We start from the raw sequence: 13,979 nt of genomic DNA, 5'->3' as shown, positions 1-13,979 counted from the left end.
ATATAATTCGGGAAAATTTAGGAACTAAACTGTCGTGACGTTATGTAATTAACGAAATTTTTTAAATCAATCAGGATTGTCGGACAAGCGTTCCAACCAGGCTCCTGTGGAATGCAAGTCCAAGAATTTATATATATATATGAGATTCATCTGCTATACATTACAGTACAATGTAATAAACAAAGGGTTCTCTGTACTTCGAAATAACTGCATCTTCGTAGACACTGGGCTGGATTCCGTCTAACGAGTTCTGTATCATGTTGTTATTAGTTTAACAGGCACAGGGATGCAATATTTTTTTTAAAAAAATTAGAAGATACATTTGTAAAAAATTAATCTACACTTAAAGATGATTCTTTTAAGTTACTGTGAAAATGAAGCAAACACCACCCGTAAATTTACTAAAATATGCGTAAAATCTCCACGATCTCTGGGTATTTTGTAACCAGCGTTATGCGTTAAATCAAGGTGAGAAATTTTTACAATGTACTTTTAAAGACGTTCACAGATACAAATTATTGTCCTTTACTAGGTGTCACAAAATTAAAATTTGAGAAAACCCTTTTTTAAAATTGTTTGGATAAGATTAAATGCGCTTGAAATTAATATAAACATTTAATATGAATGGGTAAATCTGAGGGTAAGAAATTACGGAAATGCCCACAGGACCTCCTGCGTCATCGTTTCGACCTGCGGGCGAGAGTCGACTCCATGATAGGGAAAGGGATATCCCCCACCCTTCACTGGGGCACTAAGAACGCCACGAGCAAATGAAAAGAGGGGCGAAGCGGAAGATGGAAACGTCGCAAGAAAGAAAGAAACCAGCAGAGACGTTCAGCATCTCTACCCCCTGCCCCACCTTCCTCTACAAACCCTCCGCCAAAAGACTCTGCGCTGAACCCCAGCACCCGCGAACACAATCAGGTCAGATGTCGCCCGCCCGATATTTATGGCCGCCGACACATGAGACATGCCGCATGCCTCCGCCGCGAGCGCTCCAAGCGACGAACTCACGGACGAACCTCTTTTCTGCTCAGCAAAACAAAGATACTCTAAATTCAAACAAATTCCTCATTGAAAACAACGCAAGCAATAAATAATTACGCTAATATGTCAAGTGTTGTCCAATCTCGCCTTGTCAAAACTCTCAAGGTTTTACCCGAAGGTGAAAATAAACAAAAAACCTTAGTTTACATATTAAAATTCAACACAGCTTCTCTGGAAATATTGAAATCAATCGGGAGTAGCCTACGTGCTAGCTTCATTCAGAGCCGACATATATTTTTAGAAGATATTAAGTAAGGGTAAACTGCCCGTCAGAAGGAATAAATGTATTTGTGTTACATCACTGAAACTTTCCTAGAAATAACAAATTACTTTATCATTTAACATAAAATATCTGATACAAATTTTTCGCGCCCCTAAAATTTGCTGAAGATGAATGCAATGTGAATGACGCTATATTAAAAATTTTCTGCAGTTACGGAGGCACAAGGCATAAAATGTTCTTATAAATAACATTGATGATGATAGGTCCTGATGCATATTTCTGAAAAAGCTAGCCCAATATAACGCTACGACATATAAGTTACAATTCACCTGGTGCTGTCATGGCACGGTGATTCTGCTGTAAATTCACATTTGATCTATTTTTTTTTAATATGGGATGAAATTGACGCTAAAAATCTTCCCAGTCGGTTATAATTTTATTACACGATTAACATTTACATAAAAGTTAGAGAATATAACTGCTGGGAGGAATTAATTGATCATTTCACCCGGGGGAACACTGTTGACAAAATTATCGCACCAGCACACTAACGTTGGCATAAGTTAAGTGCACAAAGCTCTGTCCTATGCCTTGTCGAACCATAGAATGCAAAATGAAAGCTTTACTGCAAGTTGTGTCTAGACATTTATAAATCCTATATGAAGGGTCAGAGAACACCAAAACTGGTGTTCTTACAAAAATGAGATAAAATTTTATATTCAACCCCTTGTAACGTAGGCTAACTAGAAAACTATTAGCGTATGCAGCGCACCATTCACTTGCATGATACAGACCAATTTCTTCACGGCTTGAGTGGACATAGCCCGAGCATTACTAAGTGGACGATGGCCTTAATAACACTTGTAACCAAAATACAAAAAAAAAATGGAGATTATTCATATTATGCGCTCGTGCCAACTTCCACACTTCCATCCATAATTAAAAACTTCATAAACAATATATGAATACTTGTAGGAAGGAGCGTACGCCTGGCTACCGCAAAACAATTATGACTGACCGATAAACATACATTGAAAACAAAACGAAAATTAAAGTTGTATGAGCAACAGTGAGGGTTATTGAATATGATCCGTAATAAAGCAACTTTATAAACTCTTCAGCGTTATTGAAGAAAACCTCTTTCTTTTGGAGCTCTGCGTCCCGGTTAAACAGCAACCACACAGAAAACCTAAGTAACAAAATTTTATAGAGACAATCGAGTTGGCAGCAGTAGGTATGTTTAGTGGTAACAAATATTGCTGATGTAATTGCTTATTTTCCACCGAATAAAAAACTTTTGTCGAATAAAACATTAAAATTTTTCAAAATTTTCCGATATTTATGTGACACTACACATTTTTTCATTGTACGATTGAATTTACGAAAGCAACCCACTGTATGTAATTTTAAGTTAGGCTTCTAAAAGAGTTCAATATGAATAATTATAAACTATGCGTTACTATGACGTTTTTACTCATATAATTATTAAATAGCACAAAGGTATATATTTTTATACTATGATTCCGCAATTAAAAGTCCGCTAAGGACGACAAAAGTTTCTCTCTCCTCTCTGAGCAATATATTATATAGTAGATAAATAGCCTATACATATAAATATTCAAATTTTTTTTAACACACGCCACAATATGATAGTAAAAATAATCTTAAAATAAACAATTCATCTAAAATCAACAATCCACCTCAAAAATTTCCACGCTTGAATAAGGCATGTTTTGACATAAAATGGATGAATTCAATTTTACTGTGCATGTCCCGAAAAGAGTCTAACTAGGTGCGGATTCAAAACGTTGACCCTTTTACGTACGTAACGGATTTTCCATTTTAATAATCGGGTTTTCAATCACCCTTTCCACCACGTTCGGAAAATCCCCCCCCCCCCCCTCATTGTCCATCCCACACAAAAAACAAAAAAATTTCGATCCCAATGAAATCCAAACATTTTAGTGTAGGTGTGTTCAAGAGAATGATCTCCTAAGGTACAATAACTCAACGAAAAACTCATCGAACGTTTAGTATTCTAATGTTCGATTTCACGTCAACATAGTTAAAAAACATTATTATTTTTTTAAGTCCTTAATTGTTGAAGTGGATGAGGAACGGGTGGAGATGGGTAGTAAAGGATGTAATGTTTGTGCAGGGAAGCCGGGAACACTAAAAGAAAGGGGGGAGGGGGAATGGAATCTCTCTCGGACCAGCGCGCACTAATTTCAAAAGGGATTTATTTTCGTGGAGCATGTGTTCTGACGGAGGAGCACACCGCGCCTCTGGCGGCGAGCGAGCGCCTGCCCGGCCGAGATTAATCGCGCGGCGGGCGGCGGCCCGGAACTGCAGTCAATTCAGCCCGATTAATCGGTTGCCCGTCCCGATAACTGTCCCCCCCCCTTCTCCACCGACCCCCGCGCTGCTGTCTGCCTCACGCTCGCGAGGTGAGCGCACGCTTCGGGATGAGAGTACACCTCCACGGTGTTCACCCCTTGACATAATAAGGCCCGGTGGTCAGACAGTTCCGAGGAAAAAGCCTTTAAAGATTTGGGAACAGCTTATGTGCCGGTTAAGTTTCACACCTACCACCTGTGGAACGGCCTAGGTGGTAAAGTACTTACTTGCCGCATTCACAAACACTTGCGAAGCTCAAACATACTAAAGCCCGGTTTATATTTTCCGTTTTTTGAAAATTTATCCTGATTTATTACACTCCACTTTTCAAACTGGCATTCCGCCAAAAAAGAATAATCATTTACCACGTCGTAATGTCGTTACATTTTACTTCCTTTTACATACGCTGGTCATAACTAGATAATGCAAAATATTGATCTAAAATATTTTAATGTAATCAACATAAATTAATAAAATTGTAATGTCTGTCTGTTGTTTTCGTATAATAAAGTTATATTTTTCCGTTTGCAAATTAGATACCTTAGAAAAGTCTTACGTCAATTTTTTTCCCTGTTGGTCCCCTGTCTGTACAAAATTATCAAAGTCAAAGACTGCTGATGCTAATGAAATGTAACTGAAACATTTTTTTATAGTAACCCCGGGATGATTAATTCTTCATTTAGATGTGATATTTTTAGGTTTTATTCAGAAAGAATTATATTTTGTATTCCGATATATTAATTTTCATGGAGCATTACAACGCGGAGTTATAACTATACTGCTTTTTTAAACTATGTGAGTGTTCAGTAACGTAGCTAGATGAATATTTTACCTCCATGATAACAAATGCAAAATCGTATAAAATACGGAAGAGCTTTAAACGGATCAACGGTTTTCATGAAACAGAGCTAATAACCAGCCAGAATAAACCATCCTTGAAATTAAAAAAAAGAGATTGAAATCGGTCCATTCGTTTGGGAGCTACGATGCCACAAACAGACAGACCAAGGATTCAAACTTATAAAATATCTGTTCTTGAGTCAGGATTTAATAAAATTAACAAACCACGTAGGCACGTGGCCGTTACGCGAGTTAAAAGTGAAACTTCACAGACTTGTAGTTTGTAAGAGACCCTTTTTTTTCAATTTTTATTTTTTTTGTTATTTTGAATGTATTTACTGTATCAGTTGATTCATCATACATGTTTTAATTAATGGTTTCGAGTTAAATATTCAGTATTTAAAACTTTGCACTATAGCTTGACCGAACCATTGAATATTCAATGACCGAATGGAACCCTTCTAAAGAGGCAGCGGCGGGATAAGTATCCGTTTCCCTCGTCAAGATGTCCTGCTGAGCTGCACTCGAGGGCTGTACGGCCAGGGTGACCGACCCCTCTCTTTCGTTCCTCCTGGCCAATGGGGAAGCTGTACTTCAAGGATGGTCAAATATTCAATTTGAAACTATTTTCCTAAGCATTTTACAAATGTTAATTCTGATTGAAGAACTTAAGGTATCAGTGAATGAATGTAAAATATATAAAAATTCAAAATATGACAGTACAATTCTGCCCAAAAATATGAACTTTGGTTGCAGTAGGATCAATGGTGGGGGGGAGGGGGGTTGAAAAAGGATTTTCGATGAGAGCTGGTTGGTGGACCGAGAAAGCTCCGGGTCACTGAACAAGGCCTCCTCGAGGGAAAATGTGCGATATGTCTCGACACTACCACGAAGGCGTACTAACGTGTCCGACCTTCGAAGGGTCGGCACTGTTTGATAACTGAATCGGTTCTGAAGCGTTAACGCTGACCCCAGGGAATTGTCTCGGCCTTTGGAGGGCTCGAGAACGTTGAAATCGCTAATTACAAGTCAGTCCGTTATTTTCGCCGTAATCATAATAGTAAATGAATTAATATTATCTTAATTATTCATAAATTGAACCTCCAGAAGCCAGATTTAATGAAGGGACATTTTTTCATTTAATTGTTTCATTTTTCTCATCTCACCAACACAGTTTTGTTATTTTAACCAGAGCAAGGACAAGAACAGTTCAGAGGACGTAAGGGACGTCATTAATCGTGAAGGGCGGTTATAAGTTTTATGTCAGCTGACTAACGGCGATTAAATATGTTTTTTTCGGCAAATAACTTGATAGTTGAAATATGATACACATATTCGCGAATCGAGAGCATTATTTTTAGTGTTAGCGCTCGATAGTACAGTACAATAACAGGGTATATGTTTTAAAATTAATATAAAACGGTATATTAGTGTTAAGTCTTAGAAATAATGGGAGTGGATGTTTGGTTTAGATTCTGAAATCATTTTGCATTTTAGGACACGCCCACTCAGATGACAAAAAAAAAGTGAGAGTATCTGTCAGTACTCGACAGTGGTGTGTACGCATCTAACCTCAGTAACAAGAAAATTCATGTGTTATTATTTTTCATAATGCAAATAAACTTATAATTGGAAAATCGGTCAAAATATTTAACGTGGATTTGTTTAAATAATGCCGATCGTGATAAATATATGAAAATTGAGTTTTCAAATACATTTAATGATGCGAATTACATGTAGTTTTCACACCCCCGGCTATAATTCACTGCCAGAGCAGCTACGTCAACTATCAGACCATTCCGTTTGCAGACCGAAAGGTTAAACTATAAAGCGAAAAGGCTCCGATAAAAGGGGGAAAAAATGGAAAAAATAATAACACAAGGCTTTGGAATTTATTTTTGGCAATAATTTTATTAAAATACTGCCCATTTTGATAAAATTTAATAAAGTTAATACTATAACATTTCCCTTTGGCTTTGTGAACTCTAGTACGCTTTATCCGCCACAAATGGCAGCGCCGTGGTTACACATTTAGGTTCCATGCAATTTCCGTTTCATTCGCAAAAATACACTGCCAAATGCCGTACACTCGTGTGGTGGATTAGCGGAATAATCGTGACCTGCTGGATTAAAGCGTCAGATTTTGTACAGCTCATATATACACTTGGTACTACCAAACTATGGGGTGGTGCCCGATTTTTGGGTCCGCCATCTTGAAATACGACTCCATTTTGGTTTTCTCCAAAAATTTTCGTCACTCGTTAAAAAACTGCTGAATATCGCCCTAACTGTCGGGTTTTTGGCAAAATATGTAGGCATATTTTTTATTAACAATTCAATTTTCTACAATTTGAGCCCAAGAACGTCTTTGTAGGTTAAATATTTGGCGACAAATAAATTTTTTAACTTTAATTTAGTTTTAAAATTTTTGTCATTCGTCCAAAAATAGCTGTATAGCACCCAAACTGTTGGGTTTATGGCAAAACGTGTAAGCATGTGTTTTATCAACAATTATATTTTCTGCAATATGAGCCCACTACCATCTTTGTAGGTTGAATAGTTTGTGAGAAACAAATTTTCAAACTTTTATTTCATTGTCAATTTTTTTACTTGCACCGAAAAATAACACCAACTGTAACCCCAACTGCAGGGTTAACAATGAAGAAATCCACAAAACAGATGTAATAGCTTCAATGTTTTTCTATATAATTATAAGTTATTTAGATTTTAATTGTTTATAGATCATTGCAGTGAACCACAAAATTGAGATTTTTTCTGATATTATAAAATGCAGTTAGTGTTCAAATTGAACATTTCTCCAATAACTTGCAATGTTCGAAAATATACATAGACCTCAATGTGGTTGAAAGCAGTATAAATAAGTGTACACTCATAAAAAAAAGCTAGATCATGCATTTGGGCACCTGCAATATGACAAATATCTGAGCTGTAATGTTACATTGATAATATTTGAAATGTTTATATTTTAACATAAAGATGCTTACAGTTCATTCACAATTCCACTATCCACAATGGCCTTTGCAGTGACAAAGAGCAGTGCAGGCAAGTGCGGCCTTTTTACAAAAACAACTGTTAGAACAGAGGGGTTTGACCTTACAACCACACTTTATCAATTCTCTACAACTGTTACTCGCTTCGGGTATGGACATCCAGATCGGTTGCCAAGTTTCTTCGTTATATTTCCATCCAAAATTAGCTGGGTTAGGTGTATCCCGAAACGATTTCAAACTATTTAGCCAGATGTTAGATTAATAGAGGCATCGATTTGTGTGTTGCAAGAGAGCATCCTGTGTGGGCGGTAGATTATGCATCATCTTAACTTGTCTTCCTTGTGTAAAAAGATCCTGTCTTACCTCGTTAATACAGGCGAGTTCTGTGGTGCCATCATACATGATGCATGTGAATCTCTCGATGAGTTCAAACTCCTTTGTTTTATTATCAACTGTCTTATAAGGATGTTTTGCAGGAAAAAGAAATCCTTCAGTAACTGAAGGGTATGCCTTCCATGTTTTCCATGCGGTTTTTTCCCTTTACCAGCAAATTGAGATGTGTTATCTGAGCCCGTAAATGCATATAAAAATGATAATGCTTGTGACCTGTTTTCTCCAAGCTCTTGGCAAATGTCATTGAAATGATAATATCGGAAATTTTTACCATTACCGAATGCAACCCACAGTTGAAAATGAGGTTTGTAAGCCAGTAGCTTGAAAAATATGCTTACTAGTATCACAACCACATCTGTATCCACAGTGCTTATAAGGATGTTAGTTGCACCTTTTTGTAATGCATCCAGTATATGAAGCCACATTCTGGTATCAGCCACTTCGTGATCAGTTTCGGGCATGGGCATACCACTGGTTTTAGAAATGACACATTTACCATGTGTGATGAACAAATGCTTATCTTCTTGTACATTGTGCATAGAGATTGTATCACTTAGTAGGGCAAAGAGCTCAGTTTTGTTTTCTGAATTTTGAAGGAACGTAACAAAGTTTTTAGGAAGTTTAGTTTCTCTTGTTACTTTTCTCCTTTTTCCCTTCCCTCTCTTAGCACAGGTAGCTCCTTTCATACTGTCTTTTTTGTAAGTGTCCAATACAACATCTATTCTGGAACAGTCATTAAGTTGATTATCGAACCATGGTAGGAATACGATATCACAATAGTCTCCAAAAGTATTTGCCACAGATCTAGGAAGTGCATGTACAATGCAAGGTCCATCAAATATTTTGACATCAAACTTAGGTGGTTCAAGATTTTTGCTAGGAGGAAGGCAAGACAGCAAATCTGACTCATCACTTGTAAGTCTCAAATTTCCATGTTTACTTATGGATGGAGGCCATGGGTGGTTTTCGTGAGAAAAGAACTCGGAAAGATCACTTTGACGCACTTGGCATGCTACAAACAGTTGATCGAAAAGTCCATAGTCACTTTTCAAGTCAGTGCTCAGATCACATTTATTTCGTTGTACACTACGTCCAGGTTGCTGAAAGAGTGTTACATGATTATTTTAAGTGGTCTGTTTATTGAAACTGTCCTATCGATGATAACATCTTTTACATATGCTGAATATTTTTTGTTGCAGTATCCAGCATTGTGCGTAGCTCTCTTACCATTTCCTTTCCGACACAGTCGTGATTGTAAATGTTGATTAGTTCGTCACATTCAAGGAAGGGGTTGAACTTTGATGAGATACATTCAACTAAATTGTTGACTTGATCTTTGACTGTCTTTTGTGTAGAAAAGCCCTGTTCATGATTTTTACCATCGGTGTTGGACTCTTCTGTGATGTCTTCAAATTCATTCAAAATACGTGAAATTTCAGGACCCGAAACCATCCACCTTCTAAAAGAATCTCGATTCTCCATAAGACCAACTGCACCACCTGCAACTTTTACCATCTTGTTATTTTGTTCGTGTGCCTGGTCCAAAGGCATGCTTGAAAATGCCCTGCTGGTCTTCGGAAAAGACCAACAGCTCTGAAACTGATCTTTGATGACATCTGGAATACACTTCATATCTCTAATGTGAATGGGAAGCCAACGGGCATAATTTATGTGATATAAAATGAAAAACCAAGGGACTAATTGTTCCATAACTTCAAAATAAAGAGAGAAGTTTCTCTGACGGTGTGAGCGTAGAAACATCAAAACTTTGAGTTCTAGTTCTAAAATCAGATTCCAGAACTCAAATGTAGGGTTTCTTCCAATCATGTCTTTCTTCCACTGTACAAAAGCCTCGTCATCATGTGGTCCAGGTAAAGATTTGAATGCTTTGTCCTGAAGCACTGCCAAGGAAAGAGCTGTTACTTGATGTGCGTGTCTTGTTCTAGTAAGATGCGATGTCGTTAAGAAAGAATTGGCCATTCCGGATGATGCAAATTTGGCTTAAGTAAAAAAAATTCTATCCATCCAGAATCCTGCAGCAGATCACCAACCATACTCCATATAGCCATCTCAATATGTAGCCCACCCATCATTACAACATACTTATCTTCTCCATACATTTCTGGCCAACGCCACTGAACGTACTTAGCTAAGGCGAATAGTGGTTGATCGACGGCAATGACTGGAACCTGGCTCGGATTGCAGCTTTCGGTAATAGCTCTTACAATATCCATGCCGTGTTTTACCATGGTTATGCTTGCAGCTTTTTCTTCGAACAAAGGTAAAAGTGACGTTATACCAGGTATAACATTAGCCTCAGTTTGACGAGATGCATGATAAGCACCCCAGGCCACTACATCATCAGTTTCTATCTTTACTTTCTGGAGGATGAGATTACTATTTTTGATCCACTGTAGTTCCTTTTCCATAGCCTTTTCACACTGGCCTTCCATATTCCGCATGGGCATGTCTGGTACTTTTAGGCTTCCTGTATGGCAAACCACAGCTGGAACAATACGGTAGCTATCGGGTAGTGTTGGCTTCGTGTGGCATTCAGCAACTGGAACAATAATCTTAGGTCTTGGTATGCCAGAGTTCATAACACTTGGAAACTGAAACGTACTTATGCTGGTTCCACGAAAAGACCCTATAGAAGTTGTTGAAGAAGGGTTATGGTCAATATTGTCCAGAGCACCTACTGTAAATAGTTCCTTACGGAGTTGAGTGGGACACACTAAATCATCATCCTTGTAAAGTTGGCAGGCAGCTGTTGTGAGCAAGACCTGAACTTCTAACACCCAGTCGTAGCTGACACTAATCCCACATTCATAAATTTGTGTTACCAGTGCCTTGCTTCTTGTGTGAGCATGGACATAAAGGCCTAAATATAATGGCAGAGGAGGTTCTTTAGACTTTGTGTGTCGCATATGTTGTGTAGATGCTGGTGTCCTAACATTGCTATTGAACACTATCAACTGACATATGGTAAGACATGCTTTGCTAACATTAATATTCTCTTCTTTTATATTTGGCTCATATAGAAGCATCGATAAAAAAATTTTAAGTTTGCTGGTATTGAGTGCTCTTGACAGTTTGGCACAAAAGAACCTGCGAATTTAGGAACGACTGCATTAGAAATTTCTGTTCGCAGTAATTTGGAAACCCAAGCCATTGATAGGGCTTCTTGGTCAAAATCGTATGAAAGCATAGCATCTTTCAGTAGTTTTTGAAGACCTTCATTGAAAACCAGAAGTACGTTTTTACCATCAGATTGCTCTTGACAGTCACCAAGAAAGTGTTCAAGTAGCTTTTTCTTGAGTCCTGATTTGTTGACTTTCTTCGGAAAGCCCATAACCCTTAGCCGATTTTCATATAAAATATGTAAACCAGAGAGTTTGAAAATGTAATTGCCTTCTTCCACAGATGATTCTAAATGAAGGACAAGCTCCACAAACACCTGGGAATTTGCCATTGTGTCAATATAACTGTTATCAGACGACACAGAGTTTCTTCTTCTCTCTATACTTCTGTGGCGATTATTGAAAAATGATAAACATTTATTGTGATACTTTGCTTCTATGGCTATCAAATCTCCACCAGTGATTCGTGATAATAGTTCTGTATCTTGTGATTTGCAAGCCATGTTTCTCACACTCCTGTCAAGAGTTAACGTTGAACAATTATGAAGAACACCTACTTTCATACAGAATATGCACGTTTCGTTATTTTTTCTTTGTGACGATGGCAGCATCATTGACTGACATGTGAACTTTCGGCTATGATCATTCGACTCATGTTTACGTTTTTTTTCAGTCGCTCTTTTGTTCGGTCGAGTTTTGACTGAGAAAACATTAGTCTGCACTGTTTGTGTCACTTGGCACTGTTTTCCAATAAAGTATTGGTATTGCCACATTCTATAAACTCATATGGCGAACACTCGAGTTCTTTAAAATCCGCTACAAGTTGTAAAAAGTCGTCATACCTTTTCCTTGCTTCTTCGGGCGAAATATGACATGGAGACCACAAGTCTCCACCTTCATTATGGCAAATAATACACTTGTTCCAATATATTATGTTTCTCATTTTCTCATTTCATCAGAAATCTGAAACAAGCAAATAAAGTTTCTTAAAAGACCTTTCCAAAAAGATTAAATATTAGATATTTTTATTAGAAACTTGTATCTTACAAAATGTTTAGCGCAAAATTTTAAGAAAGGATTGAAATTTTTAAATATTATAAGCAATTAAACACATCAATTTTGAATATTTCATCAAAATTAAATGTTGTTAGTACCATGAACTGTTGGTGTTATTTTTCGGTGCAAGTAAAAAAATTGACAATGAAATAAAAGTTTGAAAATTTGTTTCTCACAAACTATTCAACCTAAAAAGATGGTAGTGGGCTCATATTGTAGCAAATTTAATTGTTAATAAAACACAAGCTTACACGTTTTGCCTTAAACCCAACCGTTTGGGTGCTATACATCTATTTTTTGGACGAATGACAAAACTTTTAAAACTAAATTAAAGTTAAAAAATTTATTTGTCACCAAATATTCAACCTAAAAAGACTTTCTTGGGCTCAAATTGTAGAAAATTGAATTTTTAATAAAACATATGCCTACATATTTTGCCAAAAACCCGACAGTTAGGGCGATATTCAGCAGTTTTTTAACGAGTGACGAAAAATTTGGGAGCAAACCAAAATGGCGTCGTATTTAAAGATGGCGGACCCAAAAATCGGGCACCACCCCATAGTTTGGTAGTACCAAGTGTATATATGAGCTGTACAAAATCTGACGCTTTAATCCAGCAGGTCACGATTCTGCCAAATATTGGCTCTAAGCCACCACACTACACCGAGAGAAAATATGTTTACAATTTAAAAAAAATGGTTACAACCATAGTTTTATGGTCAAAATTATGTTTACAATGTGCAACTGACGGATCCACCGCCCTAAGACCTTCCAACACCCAATTGCTCGGTGTCGCCATGAAACAAACACGGCGACAAATAGCAATGAGGTTTCACCATTCTTTTAATCATCGACATATTTCCCGTAACGCACAGATCACTGCAACGCTTCGCTCTGACGAATCATAGCCTCTACTTGCCCAACCAGCTGTAAAGAAGTTTTCCGTCAAACACAAAACGTGTTGGCTGAAGCCACTAGCAGTAAGGCGCTGTAGGAGCGATAGTCCTTCCCGAGATAGAAATTTAATTTTTAAATTACACTTCTTTAAGATATTTATGGAAAAAAAGATGAGTTTAAATTTTTACGGTGCGCGCGCACCAACGAAATATTCACACAAAGATGGCGGACCCACGAGTATGAACATAATCCCATATATAGTCACTTTCATAAAAATTAGGAAACATACATAATCTATTAGTGTGCCAAATGAAACTTTATGATATGTGAAACTACCCTGGAATATTTTTGCTAAACTAAAATAGTCATTGTAAAGCGTAATTTCATGTTTTAAAAATCTAAGGAATATAGTATTATAAAAATATAATACATATTGTTACGATTTATAATGAGGGGAGAACTTGATTCGTAAATGATAGCCCTTTTAAGTTTTATTACAATTTTTTAATTACTAGTAATAACATTTATAATAAATAATTTTACTTAAACATGTCCAATCACATATAACTGGTAATTAAAAATGTTTATTACCAAATAACTTAATGTCTTTCTAGTTCCACAGTTCACCCTCCTTACTGGAGCTATTCTCAACAGTGGTTCGCCCCTTACCACACGCCTGTTCACATACACAGTCTTGCGTCAGTGAGTCGCCGCACTCCCACGATCCAGTCGGAACTCCGCATTGTGCCACTCTCAGGGGAGGTCTCTCACTATCTTCTCCGATGTCGCAATTCTCTTCGTTCTCGGAACTGTCGGAACTGTCGCGGGACTCGCTCGGAACTTGGCAATCACGCGGCATTCGTCGCGGAACTCTGTCGCCGCACTCGCGGCACTCACACTCACCGTACCCCGCGAAGGGCAGCGGCGCTGCTTAGGTACTGTTGCGCCCTTCTTGAACCGACGAGAGCCGCTGTG

The 13,979-nt window shown here is 37.6% G+C and overlaps 1 protein-coding gene across 1 annotated transcript in view; it reads right to left on the bottom strand.

Moving 5' to 3' along the window:
• Positions 1–13,979, bottom strand: part of LOC134527103 (discoidin domain-containing receptor tyrosine kinase B) — a 1,309,463-nt gene that overhangs the window by 619,227 nt on the left and 676,257 nt on the right. The gene's annotated exons all lie outside the window — the stretch shown is intronic.

The sequence above is a fragment of the Bacillus rossius genome, chromosome 1 (assembly GCF_032445375.1).
Source record: "Bacillus rossius redtenbacheri isolate Brsri chromosome 1, Brsri_v3, whole genome shotgun sequence".
NCBI lineage: Eukaryota > Metazoa > Arthropoda > Insecta > Phasmatodea > Bacillidae > Bacillus > Bacillus rossius.
Note: the sequence above shows the minus strand (reverse complement) of the source record. Positions and strands in the feature narration are given on the sequence as shown.